Source organism: Anser brachyrhynchus (genome assembly GCF_964034855.1).
Source record: "Anser brachyrhynchus genome assembly, chromosome: 9".
Taxonomy (NCBI): Eukaryota; Metazoa; Chordata; class Aves; order Anseriformes; family Anatidae; genus Anser; species Anser brachyrhynchus.
The window spans coordinates 21,726,825-21,749,208 of NC_137703.1; the positions used below are offsets into that span (position 1 = coordinate 21,726,825).

Below are 22,384 nucleotides of genomic sequence, written 5' to 3' on the forward strand. Positions count from 1 at the left end.
GCTTTAAAATTAAGCCAGGGCTCCAATCTCTTCTCAGGATATACACTGAATTAGCAAGGGAGGCCTGACACCACCTCTCTATTTGTACCAGCCCCCCTTTGACAGCCTGATAGATTTAGCACTGTAAACAACTTGAATCAGGGTGTGTTTTTTTTGTTTTGTTTTCCTCCTATAGCTGCCTCAACCGCAGCCACTTCAAACCAGCTAAACTGCAGGTGACATCCCTGCAGATAACTACAGAAACACTGGCTGCTTCTCCAGCACAGACATCCTGTTTTCATAGCCAGCGTGGTCATATTCATCTTCCGCAGTCATGTTCCTCGGCTACACACGCAAATCCCTCATGTACCCACTGCCAGACGAAACTTGAACTTTGAGCACACAGCCTGCACACAAGCTGACTAGCAGCACGGACACAGCCATGCACACAAGCTGGCACTCTCCTGGGATAGCTAAGTCCTGCTAGAGCAGCCCAACGTATTGCAGGGGAATTGCCTGCCACGCCAGAGCAGCACCTCTCCGACACCCACAGGTTACAGCTGGACATTCCCACACGTCACAAGCCCAGTTCCTCCTCCTCACTTTGCTGAGGCTCCCACTCTGAGGAGGAACACTCGAAAGATCCCACATCTGAGCGGGCTGCAGCTCCGTGGGCAGAGGCTGTGTCCATCACCCTGCCACAGGAACGTTACCCTTCTCGTCTTGCTGTTTTAGACACGAGGCCCAGCTGCGACACCTCCCACAGCACCCCAAAAGATTAGGCCAGTCATTTCCCATGGTTTCACCCTTGTCTGCATTCTGCTTCGTGACTCCCTTCTCAAGAACCTGAAGTGGACAGACATGCAGCCTGACCAGAGGGAGGATTTTAACTCTCTTATTCTGTGTGGTGGAACAAAGAAAGGTCCCCAACATTTGTATTAAAACCAACATCCAATCCTACATTGGCAGCCTCATCTTCCTCACTCTGGAGCACTTACCGGGATTTGGCTGGCATCTTGTCAGGTATTTGGGACACACTCCCAGACACACACCTTCCCCCCATGCACGGAGCCCAGCTTCCCTCCTTACACCAACGCCCACTCCAGAGAGCAATCTCTTCCTCCTCCTTCTTCCTCTCCCCAGCTTCCTTGTGTACCCAGCCCTTGCTCAGACACCTCTGCCAGTTGCCGCTCTACTTCCCACTCTCTAGAAGGCTTTAACATATCTCCTTTGTTCTTTGCACTCTTCAACACACCTTTAACAAGCCAGGCAGTTTCTCAACATCTTCGCATGTCACGCTTGCCTGCCTACTCACTAGCAGGCGCAAACGCTACTCCCACACCTCCTGAAGCACACGAACTCGGAAAGCTGTACGCACAACTCTGCCACATTTTTGACCGCATTTCACCCCCCCGTGCAGCTGCAGACAGGCTTGTGCCAAGGGAAGGAGAGCAGAGCGACGGCAACGAGACGCCGTGGGTGGGAGAGGAGAGCAGCACTATCCCTCCGGCAGCAGCACCCATCTGTGCTGGCTGAAAACATGCAGTTAAACCACTTCTAAACCAAAGAAGGGATAAATGCAAGCAACCCAAAGGTACATTGCACACTAGGGACAACCTTGCAAAGCTAAATTCTTCTTTTAGAGTGCTGCTGCAGATCCTGGATGCTCTCCTACCTTTCTCAGAGGTGATTACCACCTGCCTCTGACTTTTCGCTCTCAGACGGAAGGAGGCAGTTTCTGTCTTTGCCAAACTGGCAGATTCCACTTAAGCATGAACAAAAAAGCTTCAGGATTTTGTTGAATCCAATTAGTGAGAAGCAACTTTTACATCTGATTCTTATTAAGTGCCTTTGAGCTCTCCCCCAAAAAACATTGAAACTAAGTGGCTGTGACACTTGATCTTTATACTGAAGGTGTAGGGTTAAATTTGCATGTTTTGCTGGCCTTTCATCTTTTGATGATTACATACCTCCTTTAGATAGCCAAATGAAGACCTTGAGTTCTCATCAGAACCCTGTACTCGATCGTATTCAGGAACAACACTGCTACATGGACTCTTTAACATCGGTCCCCTCATTGAACAAAGTAAGCGTCAGTCCTGGGATTTTCTGTAAGCTTCCTGCCAGCTGTACTGGTGCAGAGTAACTCAGAGGCAAATTACGCATCTCTGGGCTTTGCTAGCACAGTTCTGGGTCTCTCAGTTGCATGCAGCTCTTCAGACTGCATGGGGCACTCCAGCACCTGCAATGCTGAGTGCTGGAAGGAAAACATGCTGACGGGACCTGACAGCTGACAAGATGAAGGCCAGCAAAAAAAAAAAAAAAAAAAAGTGACAGACTTCTCATTAGGTGAATCTTTAAATTGAATCTATGAAGACATTTGAAGTATCTGGGAGATACTGAGGATTTTTATGCAATTCTGTGCTATTATTTTGTTTACAAATCGAGCCTTTCTACAGGACCGTGAAGTAACTGTGTAGTCAATAATGAATTTAATTTCTATAACTTTGCCTACCAAAGCGAACTACAGAGATGAGAATAAAGGAATAGTTTCTGATTCCAAAAAGTACACAGATATTTACAACGGATCCCCTGCCCACCTCATTCCCAGCAATCCCATTTAGGCATCCTTGGTCTAGTAAGAAGACGTTTCTTGGCACAAGAAAACAGCATTTCTCCTTCCCCTTCAGCCAGAATACAAACATAGTTTGGTGTGTTGATATCAAGTGCTGCACATGGTTTTCTTTTGCCACAGTTCATCTGTAGATTATTCCCTGAGAATTTGTGGTAGAGCACGAGAGTGCTGGGCAGGAAGGGGGGAAGCCCTAACACTCCGCTGACTCCCCCTCTGCTGGACAGGGTACGAATACCAACATCTTCCTCCCAGGAGCTTTAGAAAGATTAATTTGTTAGCATCACTGCACAGAAACTATGTAAGGATTTGCACAGTCTGGCATCTAACACATGCACCCTATTTATTTATTTTTTTAGAGGTCATCTGTATGCCTACAGACACACCTACTGACCGCTGTAACACTGCTATCCCGTAGCATCAGTGCCCTCTCACACAGCAGTGACAGATCACCATGTCTGAGTCCCAGATGTTACCTCCTCGTCGTAGGATGAACCCTGAAAGCCTGTCATTCTGTCACCACTGCTCACTGCCAGCGTCTCTTAACATACTCCAAGAATGAGGTGTCAAACCCTACTTTAGAACATCTATCACAAATAGAAATCTCCTTGGAAAAAGCAGTCAGTAATTCTTTTATGTTGTTACAGAGAGAATCATGAGACAGTCAGTTGATGCCAGTGACAGCTGAATTTTGAGCTACAGTTTTTCATTTTTGAGTACTCGTTGATAATGCAATACTTTCTACTGCAGCAGGATACTATTATAATTGCACGCATTTTTATACCTGTGAAGGAGGACCTCAGCAGAAACAAGTGGGCTAGAAAGTATTTACCTGTGGCAGTCACCACCTTGCATTCAGAAAGTATACAAAAAATGACGTCTCAATACTATTTAGTTCACAAATCACACCCATAAGAGTCAAAAAAGTGTAAAATGCCAAATTTAGGCTGAACTCTCATAAATTGCTACATTAAGCCTCTCTGAGGAAATAGGAGAAATCATATGTGACGGTAAATAAAGACTGATATTTTACGTATATTTACCTGGGGCAAGTTAAAGTAACAGTAAATCCTATTGCAGACACACAAGTAACTCACTGCTATCAGCAGCTTTTGAATATTAAGTTTTTATCCTGGACCGGTTTTGACAGTCAACAACAGAAAAAAAAACAACCCACGTTATAGCAGAAATAAAACAGGGCTGCCATCCCCACACTGCTGAAAGTAAGATTTAATCAAATGAACGTGGCCAGGATCTCTTTATCTTTTCTTTGCCCCCTGTTCTTCCCAGAGGAGCTCACAAACACATCCAAAAGGGTACGGGCAACTTCCAGATGCGGTACTTGCAGATCCTCTCCCCATTGCTTCATTAAGAAATTTTCAAGAACTGTTAGGCAGAGCCTGTTGCTGGGGCTGCTTTGAGGAGCTGGGTCTGTCAGAATATTTGCAGACTGTTGCTGTACAGCCAGGAAGCCAGAAGAAAAACAAACAACCCACCTACCACTACTGAGTAATCCAGGAAAGAAAGGAGAAACTACGTTCAGCATTACACGGATAAAGGAGCATTTCCCTCCTACCAAATTTCAGAGTGCTGCTAATAAGCCAACCACATTCAAACTAACATCAAATGAGAGTGCACGAGTGGAAAACTTGAGCCTACGTAAGCACAGGTACATTCTCTTATCTCGGAGCTTTCCAGGCAAAGATCTCTCAGGTGCTTCTCATCCCAATCCTGCTGTGCCTGCTGCCGCTGGAGGACGCTCAGCTACACGGGGTGTAAGCAGCACACAGGACAGGTGAGGGTAACTGCTCTAACACTTTTTGCTGACTGACACACTCACTGTAAAACCATTCAGGGCAAGCCAAACTTCATTAGTTAAAAAAATACACACAACTCCTCCTGTCAACGATCTCTAGTTAGGTACATGGAGACTTCTGCAGAGCTGAAGAACTGGCAATGGCTGCAGATCAAGTAATAACTAAATGCAATAAGCACTGCCCCATGCAGCATCACTTAACACAAAAAAAGCAGTGTCCTCTTTGAGGAAACTAGATTATGTATGAGACAAGTGTCTTTAGTGGCCACAAGGAGTCAGGACAGCCATTGAAAAAGCTAATGAGACTGCTCCCAGCTAGTGCAGAAGTAGCACCTTGCATGCAACGGCTTTACGGCAAAGAAATTACGTGCTGCGCCTCAGCCCTGCAGTGATTAAAGGCTCCCGTAATTCCTCCAGCCAGCAGAAGACCTGAGCCCTCGTGCCCTTGTCAGCTCCGGTAAGGGTTTACTGAGAAGCTGCACCAGAGCTTGTTCAGGGAAGCATTCGTGATTACAGAGCTGTGCATTAACCGTAGACTTCCACCCCAAAACCAGAGGATGCCTCTCTGTGAGTGAAAGGCTCCAGTGCCCACGGGCATCACCCACAGCTTTACATTGAGCGCTCTGCTTTCCCTACGAAAGGGAGAAGAAGTAGGGAAGTTGCATGTTCAAATGGGATGTCAAGGAGCAGGACAGAAGAAATCTGTCTGGTACCTCCTTTAACCAAGGCTACATGCTAACCTCTTTATTCCAGAGGTGTCAAAGTGCTGTTTCTCCAGCAGCTCACGATTATATGTTGCAATTCTACCAAAAATAAAATTCTGGCAAAAAATTAAGTCATGTTGTCCACACAGATATTTTTCTGCAAAAACGTCATTTGAAGTGACAAGCCGTGTTGGTTCATAAATAGTGGCTGCCCTTCACGGCGATCTCGCAGTGCCCACCTCGCCTTTCTGAGGTCCGGTGTCCAGCAAGTAGTAAAACGATCACTAGGACAGTTACTTTGAAAAATGTTAGCAATTTCCAAAACACATTTCCAGTGCAACTTGGAATACTCATTCAACTTAAACTGGTACGTTATATTTTCAAGTGTTTGTATAGGTTTAAGCACAGGTTTAAGAGGATGTTATTTCAGTTAGATGAGAGCACCAACCCTAGCCCAAATGCAGCTCAGTTCTGGTACCTTCGGTGGTCTCTTGCCAGCAAAGCTGGTGCCCAACTTCCAGCAATGAAATAAAGTGAATGTGTTCTACCTCATCTCATACTGAAGGAAACAGAGGAGATTTTTCTGGTGGCGGTGATTTGCTTAGCCTCTATAACTGTATGTTTGGTTCCAGTGTCTAAGACAGGAGGAAAAAAAAAAAACTGCCCAGGCTTATGAGTGAAACAGACTTTGCTGCAACTTCACTGCATCATTTAAAACCACGTGCTACATCATACTACTGCAACTTGCTGATACCTCAGATGGGCAACTGACTTTCAGATCACCTCTCAAGAAGATGCAAGTTGTACCATACAGCACAAACACAGTCTCTTTAGAGAGTGCCTAAAATCCTACTGCTGCTTTGGAAAAGGATTTAATCCCTAAGAGCAAGGCGGCTCTGCCTTGCTTACTGCAAATGCAGGGGTTTATGGGTTTTTCCTCTTGTTGGCAATGCAGACCCAGAAAATTTGAGTCCCCGACACAAAACTCACCCTGTTTCCTGTTTTATCACCAAAACTGACCTAAGAAAAAATTCTCATTGGAGCTGCACAAGTAAAGCCGGAGTTTGGAACAAGCTCTTCCAAGCTGTGGTAAAGTGAACGGGACACCAGGAAGAGCAGTTACGCTTCTGCCCTCCGAGGCAGAGCCCAGCGTACGCAGAACAACAGTGCAGTATTTGCAAGTTCATTTTTAGCTGAGAACTCATCTCCATGAGCTTGGTTTATTATCATATAGAGTATCTATCTGAAAATCTTGAGTGCCTTTAGAGAAGAGAGTATAAATTAGCATCAAATCCTCTTCCAGCCACATATTTTTTGAGTGTTTTTTTTTAAATAATTATTTATTTTAAATGAGTACAGCCAGCCAACACAGCTATACAAACACAAAATAGTCATCCAGCTCAACAACCAGAATTAACAGCATCCACTCTTTTCTCAGTGTCTTGGTAAGAGTCATCGTCTTGGTTCTGTTATGCAACCTTTTATCTTCAAATTTCACATTAAAGAGCAATGCAATGCTTCCAGATTTTAATAGGAATGAGGAAGAAGTGAAAAATGAATTAACCACTGAATCTGATCCCTTTCTATCATTCAAAAAATCACTATAATTTTCTGGTTTTATTACACTTCAGGAAAATCTGATACTCAACAAAAGCGAACATTACTTTGATGGAATTTTTGTTCAGGAAGTTTTTATAGTTTTTACAAGAACCATCCGAATCCAAATTTTAGTGAAAACAACAGAAGTGCTCCCACTGACTTCTCCCTGCTTTGCATCTGCTCCTAAGTCTATCAGTTTTCTTCCGCATTGTGAAAAAGACTCAGGATAAAGCTCTCTGTGGCTCTATTTATTCAGCTTGTGTCATGACAGCTTGAGAAAAAAATCAGTTACCCCTCCAATGAGAAAATAAACTGAAAATAAACACCTCACCAGATCACCAAAGCGAGAGACAAATACCAACATTTTACACCCCTGTTTTGTCTTCCTAAATCCACAAAGACGCTAACATTTTTGAGGTCAGCAGAAGTACTTCCCATGAAAATCAATAAAAGCATCACCACCAACACATTCAGGGGACCAGAGCTGGGCCTACGTGGACTTCTTCTGAAAATCCCATATTGAACTCCAAAAGAAGCGTTGACAGCTTGCGTCACTGGAAGCTCAAAGGCCACTTCTGAAAGAAGCCAGCTTCAGTATCTAAATACACCGCAACAGCAGTTGGTCTTGTTGATAGAGGAAATGTAATTCCTGATTGCTTGACTCTTTCCTCTCTTGCTTTGTGAAAACAACCAGCGGAGTGCGCACCCACATTCAGATGAAGTCCGGGAAACCTCGGGACTCCAGGCAGCCTCACATTTCTCAAGGTAAAAAAAAATAAAATACTTGCACTTCTTCTGCCTACCACGGAGTTTCAAAGACAGACAAAAATCAGTGCTGTTGTTACAGCTAGTAACAGCAGTAGTCTTGCACCTTGTAATTTATTGAGTGCTAATACTTTCCTCTTCTCCTCCTTGTACAAAAAGGAGTTTATGACCAGTCAAACAGCAGAGACAAGTTTGACCTGTGTGCTGCAATAAATCAGGTGCCAGGACCAGATGGAGAAGGGTTAGGAAGCATACTAAAGTCATTCTTGAGTTACACCTAGTGTATATGGTCTACTCAAAAGATTTTTTGACCTCATAGCACAAGCATTTGTTTTCAAAGCCTGCAACAACAGCAACAACAAAAGGGGGAAAAACGTGAGCTGTTGCAGATCCCATTTCACAAGAGCCCACAGACTGTACAGCTTGCCATGGTGAGGATCAGTGCATCTGTGTTGCTTTTTTGTCAATATCTAAGTGCAACTGTAAATCTGATTCTTATTTTCTATGTATCATTCCTGTAGCATTACAGAAAAATGCTGTTAAGACTAAATTCAAGTTTTTGTTATAAAAAAGCCTTATAGATTATGGAATTGCTGTGACTGCTGGAAATTATCATTTGAATTGCAATCTAAATTTATACAACGTATTTGGTCTCCAGACCACATTCCTTTTCCTGCATTCATTTCCATCTGTCATATCATTGCTGTACTTGACCTTGGATATTGTTGTAGCTTTGGAATATATTTCTGTGGCTTTTTCTCAGGCCACGATTGGAAGAGTTTCTTTTTTTTTTCCCCTTTCTTCTTCTTGTGGTCTCCAGACCAATACAAGGCAGAAAAGCCAGACTCCATACTCCCACAAACACACCAAACCAAATGCTGATCCCAGAAGCTCCTGCAGAAGTTCCACTGAAGTCCACAGAAGCCGCCTGTGGCCATTCACCTATGACTGAAATCATTTACCTTGCTCATTACTGGGGTCAAAATGACATAATTGGTTTGCATTTGTCATACACCAATTTTTGTCCACATTTTGTGGCTGTGAATTGTAAGACATCTATTTGAATGGTGTCTATTCAGCCATCACTAACCAATTGCTGCTCTCCCATTCTTAATACAGCCTCTGACAATTCAGGTTTCCTTCTGCAGTGTCTTATATTTTCCACCAACTTGGGACACTCTAAACAAAGAGGTTTGCTGACTTTTGGCCCAAATACTACTTTTGTTTCTTTAACTTTTTTTTTTTTTAAATGAGAGTACATTAGGATTTTTTATTATTATTTTTAAGGAAAATAAAGGAAAAGAAAATTCTGACATCTGTTCTATTGACTTCCAACTAATTAGAAAAGCTGTATTGCTGACTCTTATTTAAGAAAAACAACAGCACACATTTTTCGTCATTTCCTATAAAATACTAGGCTATTAAAGTATCACTTTGAGCATCACAGAATATGCCTGTTGCCTCAGAGGTGATGTTTGCTCCTTGCAGGAAAGGAATTGCTCTGCTTTTGAAATGCGTATATAAGCATGACGATTTAAAATGGCAAAATTCAATGGCAGTTCTTTCTGAATGAAACAGTGGTAGAAACATTTACAGTAGAAAAGTAAGTTCTATTGTCTTGACACTTTTCTTGATTAGGGTCTTTTTTCTGAAACGAGCAAGAGGAAGTCCACATTTCCAATGGTAGAGTTGATTTTGCATAATCAAATGATTCAATAATCACCAACATGTTTTTGATATCTTAGGATTGGCCCTTACTGGCATTAAGAGCACAAAACCACTACATTACGGCATGTCAACAGTAAAAGAGAATTAATAAGGGAATTAAAGGGAATTAAAAGGGAATTAATAATAAGCAAAAAGAAGCTTGCTGAACAGATTTATCAAACATATGCAATGGAACAATTGTTTGATAATAGAAAAAACACACCTTTTTTTCTTCTTTTTCTCCCCCCCAAAATATATTTCATTATGGATGCACTGGCACATCTTTTTGTACGATCATCATTGTCAATCTGAAGTTTCTGCATATGCCGTGTTTAGCACACAGAGAGCTGGTCATCTCAAGGTTGCCAACACCTTGCTTTGGTGCTTAAGGAGATGAAACAAACACTCAGGATTTCACCAACACCACAAAGAGCCCAAGCTTACTGTTTCTTGGAGGTATCGCCTTGGGCAGGACTTTCTACGCTCCTTCGCTTTTCTGACAGGGCGTGCCAAAAAAACGGGGAGCATCAGCTGTGAATTCAATGGCAATAACACAGAATAACAATCCACAGAACTTGACCCACCAGCACCAAAACAAAACAGCCACTGTATGATAACCTTTGTTTTACCTATTCCTAAGGCATATCAATTTCAAAAAGGTCATTCACTAGAGAACAGCTTTGTTCAACCTGAAATATCTGTGCACCAGGCAATTCTTGCATCCCCTGAAGCACCCTTACGCCAAGGGATGTTCCTGTTAGTGGTGCATGGCTAATATTGCAGTTAATTTAAAATAGGATGTTCACAAAACAGCTCTTTAAAGAAAGAGTTCCTTCCCAATTTAAAGATAAATACACCTCTGCTGACTGACAGACATTGAGTCTAGTGGTTGTTCCTTCTATCTCTGTTTCTTACTGACTTATATCCTAGCTAAGTCACTTATATGATTTTCTTACCAATGTTTACAAACATTAACCACAGTGAGGGCCTAAAATCCCAAACTTACTTTTATTAGCTTCCCTTTATCATAGAGTTTAAGAGATAAAAGGCAGCAGCTTCAATGGAGCCATGAAGGAAAGAAAGACATCAGTTACACAGATTACATCACTGGCTGATTTCATCTTCCCAAAACTAGAATATGTTCTATTAAGTTTGATGTGCCAGGACCAGAAATTGGGAAACATATCAAGACAAATATTTTAAAAAGCAAGTACACATTGTTGCTCTGAGATAGGATTGTTTAAAATATAAACAGCTATGCAAATAGGAAACATATTGTCTGAAATACATGAAATGCAACACACAGTAACCAGCACAAGTGAAATCCAGCAGTCAGGTCCTTACTTGGATCTTATTAGCCTAGCTACTTTGGCACCATGCAGCTATGCCCCTTTTTACATGAGCTAAAAATTTGGCCCAGATGTAAGCACAGATAAGGCATGACTAATCTTAGGCAGTACTGGAAACCTATGATGCCCAGTGAAATCACTGGTCTATGTTTGCAACATCTCCCCCTGCCCCCTCCCTTTCTTTCTTTCTTTCCTTTTTTAATTATTATTCTTTCTTCTTTCCCAAGATGATTTTCTCAACGCCAGCTGAAATGAAGACTGCGATCCACAGTGCATCCATACAGCAGCCAGAGGTAATAGGAGTTTATGTATATCAATACATTATCCCGGATTTAAGGCAACTCACGCTCGTGAGACTTCTGTTCCAGTACAGCAGTAAAGTTTTGTAGAGCTATAAGAAGGTTAAAGCTATGCAGCTCTTCCCTCTGCCTTTCCTTGGAAAAGCTCACTCGTTTACTGTGTCCGTGACAGCCTCCCCCAGCAAGCACAGCTCCTGTAGGCTCTGCACATTAAGGAAGGCATCAGGCATTGCCAAGTCAGGGGAAGAACTGACCCACACCTTCCCTGGAGCTATACCAGGTGGAATGAGCACAGCACAGCACAACCACCTCAAACTCAGACATGAGCGTTCAAGCCCATTTTGACTGGATCTGCACTAAGAGCCCAAGACAATAGCTGCTAATAAAACCATTGTGCTCAGCTTGCATGCTACCTGCCACTGCGACTGCTCGCACTTGCTGGGCTGACAGGGGTGTCACATGAGTGTGGCTAACTCAGGTTAACGCTGCAGAGAAAATTTATTTTCATGCATACCAAAATCACTCCAGGAAGGGAACACAGCTTCTCAGTGCGAGTAGTGCTATACGTGCACTAAAGGAAGCTGACATTTACATCAGTAAGCTGCTTTAATTAAGTTAGCACTATAAAGAAGAAAATACAAAGTCAAAGATGGTGCTGTAACACACAGAAAATCTATCCACCCATCAGGTAGCTGAGATGTGCAACAGATCAACACACACAGCAATGAAAGTAAACAAGGGTGGTGAGTTCAAAAGAGACCTGGGGCCTTGTTTGTGGAAGAAACCAGAAGCTGCAGCCACCAAGTGAACTTGTAAGTTCACAGTGGTGATGGATTGGCTGATTAGATTTTTTCAGGGTTAATAAGGGCAGGCCTCAATAGGTCAATAAGCTCCTCTCATCTTGTACACATTCTCCTGGTATGTAAACTAACAATATCAGACAGTCAAAGCAACAAAGGAAAACAAAAAAGTCTGATGTGGCTCATTGGCTCCTCAATAGATTTCTCTTGTCATGAGGTTGATGGGAATGCGATGAGCTGTGGATTCTGCAAAACCTGAATGTAAAACAGGGAAGGGCAAAGCACTTAGTTTTGACCTAAGCACATTTGGGTGGTATAATGATGAAAGACAAGAGGTAAAAGTTGAAATGAAAAGTAAGGCTTTTATATTTCTCAGTTGTCTCCTAAGGTCTTCACCTTTCTCCCTTCTTCTCCGAGTAATGAAAAAACAAGTCACAAAGAACATGACACCATTCAAAAGAAACATGTCCCACAGCGTGCATCAGGGGAATCAATTTATTTTGGTGAAGTCTTGTCTGACTGTAAATGGACAGAGTGTGAAATCAAAACAGAAGGGAAGTAGACTCGAGAGAGAGAAAAGGCAGAATATGTAGAAATCATTCACCCAAGAGCGATCAAACACCCCAAAATTCAGACCTTGGGACAGAAGCAGATCATTGCACACTCCTGAGAAGCCGGTCAGCAATAGATGTGAAAAGGAGACGAAGGCAAGCAGCCTGCAGGGAGGTGCAAACTAGCAGGAGACAGGCACCCTGCGGCACTGAGAGTGAAAGGGAACAGGTAAAAAAAGAAGGGCTGAAATCTCTTCAGAGGGAGCAGCAGGTGGTAGAAATTAGCTAGATGCTTGGATGATGAAAAACTAGACTCCAGGCTGATTTGCAGGGAAAGGGGCACTGTATGTGGTTCTTCAGTGATAGAATTTGCCCATAAATTGAAGATCGAAGCCCCTGTCAGGGTAAAGAAAACTTTCATAACTGAAACCAACTGCAAGTCTGGGTAACATAAATGGACTAACCCGATTACATGGCTCACAGCAAGTGTGAAACTGGAAGGATTCCCAGCGGTCTGCCCCCAGTGCTGGTCTACCCCCAGTGCTGGTCTACCCAGAGCCAGCGTTTAACTAACCTGTGATTAACAGGCACCAGAGAAGAGGTTTCTTACAGCTTCCCTTGCCACCTGAACTATCCCTCAGATGGCTAAGTTTTTCAGAACATGTAAATCTTCCTGTTAAAAAAGAAAGCACAATGAAGGTTTACATTCAAAGAAGGCTGAAACTTAACCTGTAATCCAGTTGTCCAACCAGCTGTAAACACTTTGTGTCATAACAGGAAGCCCTTTTTTCTTATGTCTTTAAAAAGAATGCTCTGTGAAAAGTAACTAGATTCAGTACCACACTTCCACAGTTGATTCTTATTTTCTATAACAAGGAAAGTGTTCCTGGAAATGTGATTCTTATTGTTCCTTCATGTTGATGAGTTACTCAACCAAAACTAATTAGTTCTAGAATGGTGAAGTTGTATTTGCGAGTCAGGCACGATCTCTGGAAAAAACACTGTTGTAGAACAGCCTTTCCTTATGGGACACGCACAGAAAAGGCAGATTGGGTTTTGTAGACACCAAAAATAGACTAGTGTTCTATGGCACCTTTACCTTCTCATTCTCTATTAATTCAAAGAGCGGTGTAATTGCAGTGATTTTTAAACAGGCATGAAGAGCAAAATAGTTATTTCCCAATTTCAGAAGTCTTCAAGATGTTTATGCAATGTAGGTCATTCCAAGTTGCCTTTACATGGCCCAAGCATGGCAGGGCTGATCTATTTAAGTGATTTATGTCAGCAGGAAACAGAGAACTTACACTGTCTGCTTTGGCCTCGATCCCACGACAGACTGGCTCTTATTTGAACAAAACTAGTCATAAGTTTGAGGTACGCTTCAATTTGCCAAGTTATCCTTCGGTGGAATGATGAGGCATGAAACAAGGCAACAAGTACTAGATATTTAGCAAGCTTGTATTAAGGATGCTTCACCAGCCCTCAGGAACTAAGCAGACACAAACCAGCATTTCAGATGTCAGAAAAGAAAAATACTCCTCCATGCCCCAAGTAATCACTATGGTGATTCAGTTCAGCACAGAAAGGAATATATTATTACTATGGAGCAATTCTAGAAGAGCAAATAGGAGCAAAGTGTTAAATATTGCTTTTTTTCATGCATAGAATTCATTTTCATCAGGTTGATAAAAGGACAAATTAGTAGGCAGAGACCCCAGAAGCTGATTCATCAGTCTTAAAATAAATGATTTAAAAGTGAGTTTAAATACTCTAAGGAACACTCACAATTTCACTTCAGAAACCACAGAAGGTACCTATGCTGGCTGGCTCTGATTAGACTCCTAAATACAGAGCAGAAAAAGATTCATCCTACTTGACTGAAGAGCAAAACACACACACACACACACACACAGGTATTAGAGGCAAAGTTGTGAGGAGAACACCGAAGCTATAGCTCAATCATCAACAAGACAGTCGGGTCATTTCCTGTGTAGTCCCTGCAATAGGGAGATCCTTTTAACTCAGAACAATTTCTGCTAGATTTTATGTAAAATCATGGAAACTGCAAGGAGACATTTTATAATTGGCAAAGCTTGCTACAAATTTGCAGCCTAACCCCATCCAGGGACATCTAAACCCTAGAGGAAGATGTGACTCAAGAAGTTCTGAGTCACCAAACTATTGTTGTTGCAATTTTTTCTGACCCAGAATTTTCCATTTGTGGGTTTTCCATTTTTCAACAGGTTTAAAAGGTATTGTTTTCATAGCAACTTTCTGCAAGAACAAAAAGGAGGGAAAGAAAAGACTTACCAGATCTCATTAGAAAGAAGAAAAGCAAATTTCCAAAAGATCTGGACAATCTTGGCTAAAGTTAAACCGAGTTTAATTATATTACATGGAATCACCAAGAATCTCCCATTGTTAATCAAAGCACGATTGCCACAAAACAACCATAAGAGATTGCTGAAGCCATTGTTCAATCTCTATAAACACCGATTCCAACATGAAGCACCAAAACTGTTTGAGGATGTGGTGAAATTAAGGCCCGAGATTACATGTTGTAGGTGACATGATAACGTAGGAACATTAGGTCTGAGATGTATGAGCAAGGGTGACATCCAAGTGGAGAAAACTAGTGATGAACAGAGACTACAGAAACAAATCCTTTTGCTCCAGGTACTAACGGGACAAAAGCAGGTCTGCAGATCTGACTGGCATTAAACTTGTAGGAATTTGGAGACTTCTGGAAAATGCTGAGTTACCAAACCTGAGCACAAAACTAATTGAAGAAATTTAATTCAAGAAATTCAAACAAACAAAGCACAGACTCTCATTTTTAATTTGTGCAAATGCAGAAAAACACCGTGAAATTAATCCGTTCTGCACTGGGTGGTACCCAAGTCCCCAGAGCTTTAAGCACTTTATGACCAGTCTTTCTGTAAGTTATAGAAATTCAGCACACAGTTGGCTGACAGGTGTCCTGCTTACTGACTCAAAAAGGATTTTCAGATTTATGTTAAAAAATGAAAAGGGATGGTGGGGGGGAGGAAGGGGCGGGTGTCTTTTTTTTTTTATTAAATAAAAACCAGCAACAATTACCTTCTAGCAATGGCAGAAAATGATTCAGATACAAGCATAAAGGATCACATTTGCTTTTGCAAGAAATTTGGTGAAAATAAGAGTGAATCACAAAAACATTACCTGATGTTTTCATTTTTCTTTCCTCAAAGGTGACATACAGTTTACAGAATTCAACCCTATACAAAGTAATTGAATTAAATTAAAAGGAACTGAAGGAAACTCCTTACAAGCACACAGATGGAACACAGGGTAGATGCTCAGTCCACGTAAACCAACGAAGGAACATCAGGTCCCAGGAAAGGAAACTGGTTTACAGCATGCGTGGATCTGAGTAAGCGAGAGACCTCCTCTAAAATAATAATGGATATACACCTCTAAGAAATTGATTTTGGAAAAATTCCTGTAGTAGACATTTAAAAAGGATGTCATTTTGGGTCAATACCGATACCAATGTAATGGTCAGAAATGGATCTGGCATAGACACAAAAATCATGGATCAAATTCCTCCCTCGGTCACACTCCGTTAGCTGAGATGATGAATGCTCAGGATTCGGAGCTCCCATGCTGCCTGACGTGTAATTCTACATCTTGTCCCACTGAAAAGTACAGAAAATTTTGTAAAAACAGTACAAAATGCTACCTCTCTACTAACTGCAACATAAGCAAATCAGACAATGATGACCCCTCCTGAGCTCACCCGATCCATGAGATTAGAACTGTTGAAAGGTTCAACTGAAAAGCAAGAAATGTTAAGAAAAAAAAAAGTACTTTGAGTCCTGAAAGCACTCAGCAACCACAGAAAATTATTTTTTGTTTGTTTGGATTACAAATAAGGAATATTGGCAAACGGCAAGAATAACCAATTTAGACAAGCACATCCCAACTCATCATTTTGAATGGACAGCACAATTTCTTTGTAAAACACCTAGATCAGTGTTGGTGTCATGTCCTGCACAAAATAGTGAAGTACCAGGAACATCATGAATACATTCGTTTTCTCCAGAAAGTGTGACTAATCCTGCAAATTTGTTTTCAAGTGTACAAGGCTCCAGTAAGGTATCTTGGCACTCAAAAAAAAAAATAAATCACAAAATGGTGAAGAGGTTGCAGTGAGAGTTAAGATTGTTGCAGTCCAACTACAATAGGGCTCACCTGCCCGCCCAATGTAAAAGCACTACATAGGGCAGAAGTTTAAATCCAGAGTTGATTTTCATGTGTACTTACGGTGTACAAGCTACCCAAATGGATACTGCCGCTGTGCACAAAGGACAAGCATACTCATGACAGTAAAACATCCACAAAGCGCTCGGGTCCCAGGCAGGGGCACAGGAACGGCAGGCTCATGAGCTTAGCTTCCCGAGCCAATGCAATTGCCAATCCAGCTCCAGTGGATAAAAGTGGAAAACCAAAAAAGAAATCCTTACACCTGTAAAAGATGAGTTGCAACAACCAGTCAGAAGGTAGGGGACAGCTGGAACAATAAGCTTTCCTTCCAGCCCATGCTTTACAGAGCAAAGCAGGTAGAGGAAGCCCAGGAACAAATCTTGACCGTGAACTTGCACAGAATCCTGGCAAATGCACAGGGAAGCCATAACAGCACTATTATTGCCTTTGTCACAAATAACCACTGTTTTTTAAGGCCTCTGTACTCCAAATAAAGGAGAGGACCTGAAGTAACTCAAGTCTGAGAAAAAATAACTTACCAGCAGAATTATGGAAGCACAAACTTGAAATCCCATGGTGTGTCACACACAGAAAGGCAAGGGTCTTGTCCAGTCAGAATTACAGAATTTTAACCGTGGATCATGCCAGGACAACACAAAAGTAAAAGATGCCCAGTGTTTAAACAGCTTTTAAGAATCACTGAGAATATCAGCAGAGGTGTTGAGATTTTCGTGCCCTCTCTTAATTTGATTGTATCGTCACACAGGTCGCAAGCAATACATGTGCAATACCTCTCTTCACCCTATAAGATTCCAGTTACTGAATTCTCTTTAGAAAGAATATTTTTTTCCTGCATTAGACATTGTTGCAATTCAGACCTGGGATGACATTTTCATGATAACTTTCACTTATAAGCTTAAAACACTGGCGACACTCCAAACGCAGTGCTTTACATGGCATGGTCTTTTGAAATGAAGAACATTTCATTTTGCTCAGTTGATGGCAAACAGTTTCAAGAATGAGAGTCTGGAACGCTTGGGTGCCCTGAGATTCTTTTGCTGCCGAGTTGCTTGTTTTGTTTGTCTGTTTTAAATTAAACCCACAGATACAGAATAACTATGTGTAACTAGGCAGCTAATAGTATATCACAAAGCAGGATGCAAATCATTTTTAGAGCATCATCTTTAAACACAAAAACAATCAACATGTGATTACAAAAGTTTAATGAAAGACACCATATCTGTATACTAGAAGGAATGCATTGAAGGTTAGGCCCCCACCTAGAGATGGAAATTAGGAGGTTTGGTGTCCTTATCCGGTACGGACGCTGGGAGAGAAAGGTTTGTCCAAGGGGTGAGAGCTGCAGCCCACCCAGCCCCACAGGAAGCCTCACACCCATCAACGCCGCTTGCTGCCCGAAGCTGGCGGCTGCAAACAGCCTCCCCACGGCAGGCTGAAACGATCAGCATCCTTTGGAGCTGAGTTGTGCACACAAGCTGATATCAAATGTGAAGCCAGCAAGAAGAGAAAAGTCATTTTACATCCTCCGCATCCTGATCTTGTAGCAATGAAACCAAAGCTCTGTACAAGCACAAGGATGCAGGATCAAAGCATACAAATGAAAGCTGAAAAGTCTCTTTAAAAACAAGATGAGATGACTTGAGAGGGCAATTAGAGGCAAAACAGGAATTCTGTTTTGTTTGTGATTCCAAGACTAGAGCCAAACATCACAATTCAGTAGGGCAGTTTTATTTAAAACTACCACAAAAAAAAGAATTGCCATTTTCTAGAAAGCGCCTGTGAAAGCCAGGAACCCTGCCAGGCCAGCTAATAGCACTCGCTGCTGAGGGCAGATTATGCTCCCTCTCCCCCAAACCCATCAGGATTAACACCAATAAGCAAACGTGAGAACCCAGGAGAGGCTCTGACAGTAGCACTCCACTGCAATTAACTCATTCCCTCAAAACACAGCCATTTACATCAATCAGCAAATACAGAGATGGAGAAAAGAAGAGACAGAAGTTTCACCAATACTTCTGACCCTATATTTAAACCATGTCACGTGGTACTGCATATCAAAGTCATTTATGTGATTACTTAATGATTCTGCACATCAACATGTTTCATAGGCTTAATTAATAAAAATGCTCTGCTGGAAATCAAACTGATTCTGCTTTGCTTAAAGACAGGGGGAAGGAAGCTACAGTTTCAGCATTATGTCAGGAAAGAAAAAAAAACACCACCTCCCTCCTCCCCCTCCCAAAAATACAGTGTGAGAATCGTTGGTCTGTCAGGATCACCAAGCACCACATCACATACAAGCTTTGCTAGATCAGGGACAGCGCTCAGCAAATTATGAAGCTGGGTTCTGTTTCAATACGCTGTTACCCCTATCATCACACCCTTTTCAAATCCCAAATTCGGATTTTTCCAAATCTGTCTATAAAACAATCTGTACTTGATCCTATTGTAATAGCTATGAGTAGTCATACTCATACCATGGGGAGTCAGACCACAAAGTAAATACAGGTTTAAAATATTATCACATTGGGACATCCTGGGGACTCGAGGCAAAGGGCAAAGTGATCACTCTAAGCTTTTGATAGTTGTGCCAACAAAACTGCAGCCAACAGCAGTCTTCACCAGGGCACAGGCAGTGGAAACAATGTCATTTGCATGCATCTGTTGCCACTTGCTAAGGAGTGCTTTGCTAAGGACAGAAAAGGACAGCTACTCCAGCACAAGCACACTGGGCCTGACCACAGGTTTCAAAACTAGCCAGAGAAATTACAATTTTCTTTTGTATGGTTGAACATTCACTGAGTATCTTCTTATATATGCAAGGATACCTAGGTATGTAACCTCACTTGTCAGAATCCTTTATCTTTGTGTTAATTTTATGACCACTCAGTTCTCCTTCTGCTTGTGGGATGAAAGCAAATCGATGGAGGGGAAGGGTCACTGCCAAAGGTCATCTATATTTAATGCAATTTCATGTGCTGGGTCACATAGCATTCCCAGACTGAAAAGAAGGCTCTGTTGCTAGGACTTAAGAAAGAAAAACCACCAGTTGAAGGCAGCGTACAGTCACACTACACGCAGCTGTCAATCACTTCTTACTGTGGCTTCCAATTTGTTCAGAATAACTAGAAGAGTTGGAAGGCTTCCTCTAAGTGCACCATTCTGTTATGGGGGGAAAAAGTTTTTGGAGGGTTCACATTCATTTCATTAGAAACAAGCCCACAGGATTCACTTATTCCCAGTAGCATGAGCTCTGTTAATTCACTAAGCTTGCTTACACAGCAAAGGATTTGCTGTTACACATCCCACACCAAAAGGAAAGGGGAAAAAAAAAAAAGCAGCCTATTTCAGCTGCTTACTTTAAGTTTGTACGACATACTGCTGCACTTAGTGAGGTTCCAAGTTCGGGAAGCATGCTTACTCGAGAAAACATTGCAGCATATGTTTAATTTCAAGCATGTGCTTTCCACATCCCACTGCACTCATGCACATGGCTGACTAAAGACTTCAGTATACACTGGTGTGCTCCTCTGAATCCAGGCCAGGATACTTGAACAGCTCCATAAAGTCATTTTAGATGCTCATCTGACGAGAAAAAAAAGACTTTCTTTCAAAATATCAGGCTCCGTCAATACATGCAAGTATGTGACAGACAAAGTGACGAAAGTTTGCAGCACCTGACGTGCAAGTTAGAAGAGAAGGTAAGAGACACGCAGAGCATCAGGCCTGCTTTAATTCAGGCACACTTCATTTTTCTGGAATGCAACAGCAGTCGCTGCCGTTAAGTTTTCCATGCATGAATAACTACAGCAAAATAACGCTCAGTGTCTACAGCTGCCTGCAGGCTCCAGGAAAACTTGCTCATATACAACACGTATTTTACACTTCCCATGGAAACAGGAAGTTTCATTGGTAGAAATCAGAGCAGTGTGTAATCAAAACGGACCTATAATGTAAGGTTCGGTTCAAGACATAACTCACGTACCTGGAAACACCAGAACTTAAACAGCCAAAACAGCTTAATCCAGATTTACACTAGCATGAGTGGCAGTCCAAAATAACTACCATTTTAGCTCGTCCTGCTTGTCTGTCATACTTCTGGCATTCAAGGAAGAAGAGATTTTAACATGCTAGAATGTACATGCACCTATGCATATAAAACTAGATAACCTAATATATATCAGCATGGGTTTGATCAGAAGGTCTACTTATTACAGACCAGTCTGAGAGATAAAATATTAATTCACAAGGCTAAGTGAAAACTACAATATGTCTGTATTTTAGTAAAGCCTTTAACAGAGTATCTCAATCTGTAAACTGAGCTCGAAGTGGACACCCCATCTAAAAAAGTAAAAGCCCACACAAATCAGCTGCAGCATGTTACAGAGAACCACGGTAAACAGCAAAATGCAAGCGAGCTAAAACAATCTGTGATCTACTTTGTCTTAGCCTGCTTTTTACTAGCAAGGAGGAAAGCAGCTTCTTGTTCTAGTCACATCAAGAGATTAATAATATTAATTCAGAATAGCAGTAAGCAGAGATAGGAAACAACAATACAAAACAGACAATTAACGAATACCTTCTCTTGCTATGATTCTAAACTTTCTGAAGCTAAAGGCACTTAGTAGCACGCAGAACAGAGTCTTGCAGATGGAAATACTGTTCCTGCAGTTCCTTGCCTGGGCTAAGCTTGGGTTACAGTGCCTTGCGCTGCCAGTGCTCCTTAGTCTGGAGCGGGCTGGCCATCCCGGGGGTGTAAATCACACTCCGCAGCCCACAGCACACCATGGATGGGATTATTCTGGCTCTCCTATTAATGTTCCGCACCCCACATACAGAAAGCCATAAGCAGCCATAAAGGAGACGGACAAGGTTACAGATCCCAGGCTTCCGCGTGCTCTGGAAGCGCCATACAAATATCAGTTTCATACATAGAAGACAGAAAATGAGGTGGACAAGTCTCACATTCTAAACAATGAGTCAATTGCCTCTGCAGCATCACATCACAGCGCGCGTGCCATTTAGCCCTACACACTCTGCCCTTGTCGCCTTCTGTTCCCAGCGCAGGCAGGCAATGCATCACGCTACAGAGAGCAAAAATTACAGTTCTTTGCCACATTTCTTTCTGCTGAGAGAAAGACGTCTTTTTCCCCTTGTTCTCTCTAGACACCAATGTGTCCATTAGAGGTCTTCCTTGTTCTTTCAAGTGGGAACTCAACTCCCAAGGACATGCATATGGCTTGGACCACACCTCCAAACCTAGAACCTAGCTCTACCTGGCTTACCATTTCAGAAGGCAGGAGGTGCAGATCAACCTGCGTGCTCTGAGGTTACAGAAACACCATAATGGCTGAGGTCGTGCCCAGGGGGCTGCAGTAATCAAGTGTCCCCTCTAATTTGTCACTAATAAGTAAGATCTCCTGGGCAGGGACAAGCAGGCTTTAATATACAGTAGAAGGGAGCCTAATAATGTCACCAATAACGTACACCCTGTGGCTAACATTTACAAAGAGACATTTTTACTGCTGCATGGAGAAAGGAAGGGAAAAAGCCTCCTCTTGTTGGCATACACACGCATGCACGCACACACAGGCGCACACTGTTCAAAATTGTTTGAAGAGCTTGTGGTCTTGTTGTTAAACAAGTTGTGAATATTTCCAAAAAGCCTAAACACCAGACAATGGCAGCACATTGCTAAAGAATGTTTAAGGGGCTTAGGCTGATCTGATAATTGCCTAGTAAGACAAAAGCAGAAACAGCTTACAGAAGTAAAGGACATCAGTTTGAGAGAGGTTTCAGAAAAGCTGATCTTTAATTTTTAAGATGACATAGCATACACCACACAGAACCAAAAAAAAAAAAAAACCACTGACTACGATATGAAAATGGAAAGGCTTTTCCATCAGGAGAACAAATC

The 22,384-nt window shown here is 42.1% G+C and overlaps 2 long non-coding RNA genes across 5 annotated transcripts in view; both read right to left on the reverse strand.

Moving 5' to 3' along the window:
- Positions 1–22,384, reverse strand: part of LOC308199496 — a 71,103-nt gene that overhangs the window by 42,498 nt on the left and 6,221 nt on the right. The window lies entirely within an intron of this gene.
- Positions 14,505–17,091, reverse strand: LOC308199497. 2 transcript variants are annotated; one of them, XR_013954684.1, is made up of 3 exons: positions 17,010–17,091; positions 16,507–16,708; positions 14,505–15,878 (listed from the first exon to the last, which is right to left on the reverse strand). It is a non-coding gene; the product is annotated as an uncharacterized lncRNA (long non-coding RNA). The 2 variants fall into 2 exon arrangements; XR_013954685.1 differs by having other exon boundaries at positions 16,986–17,020.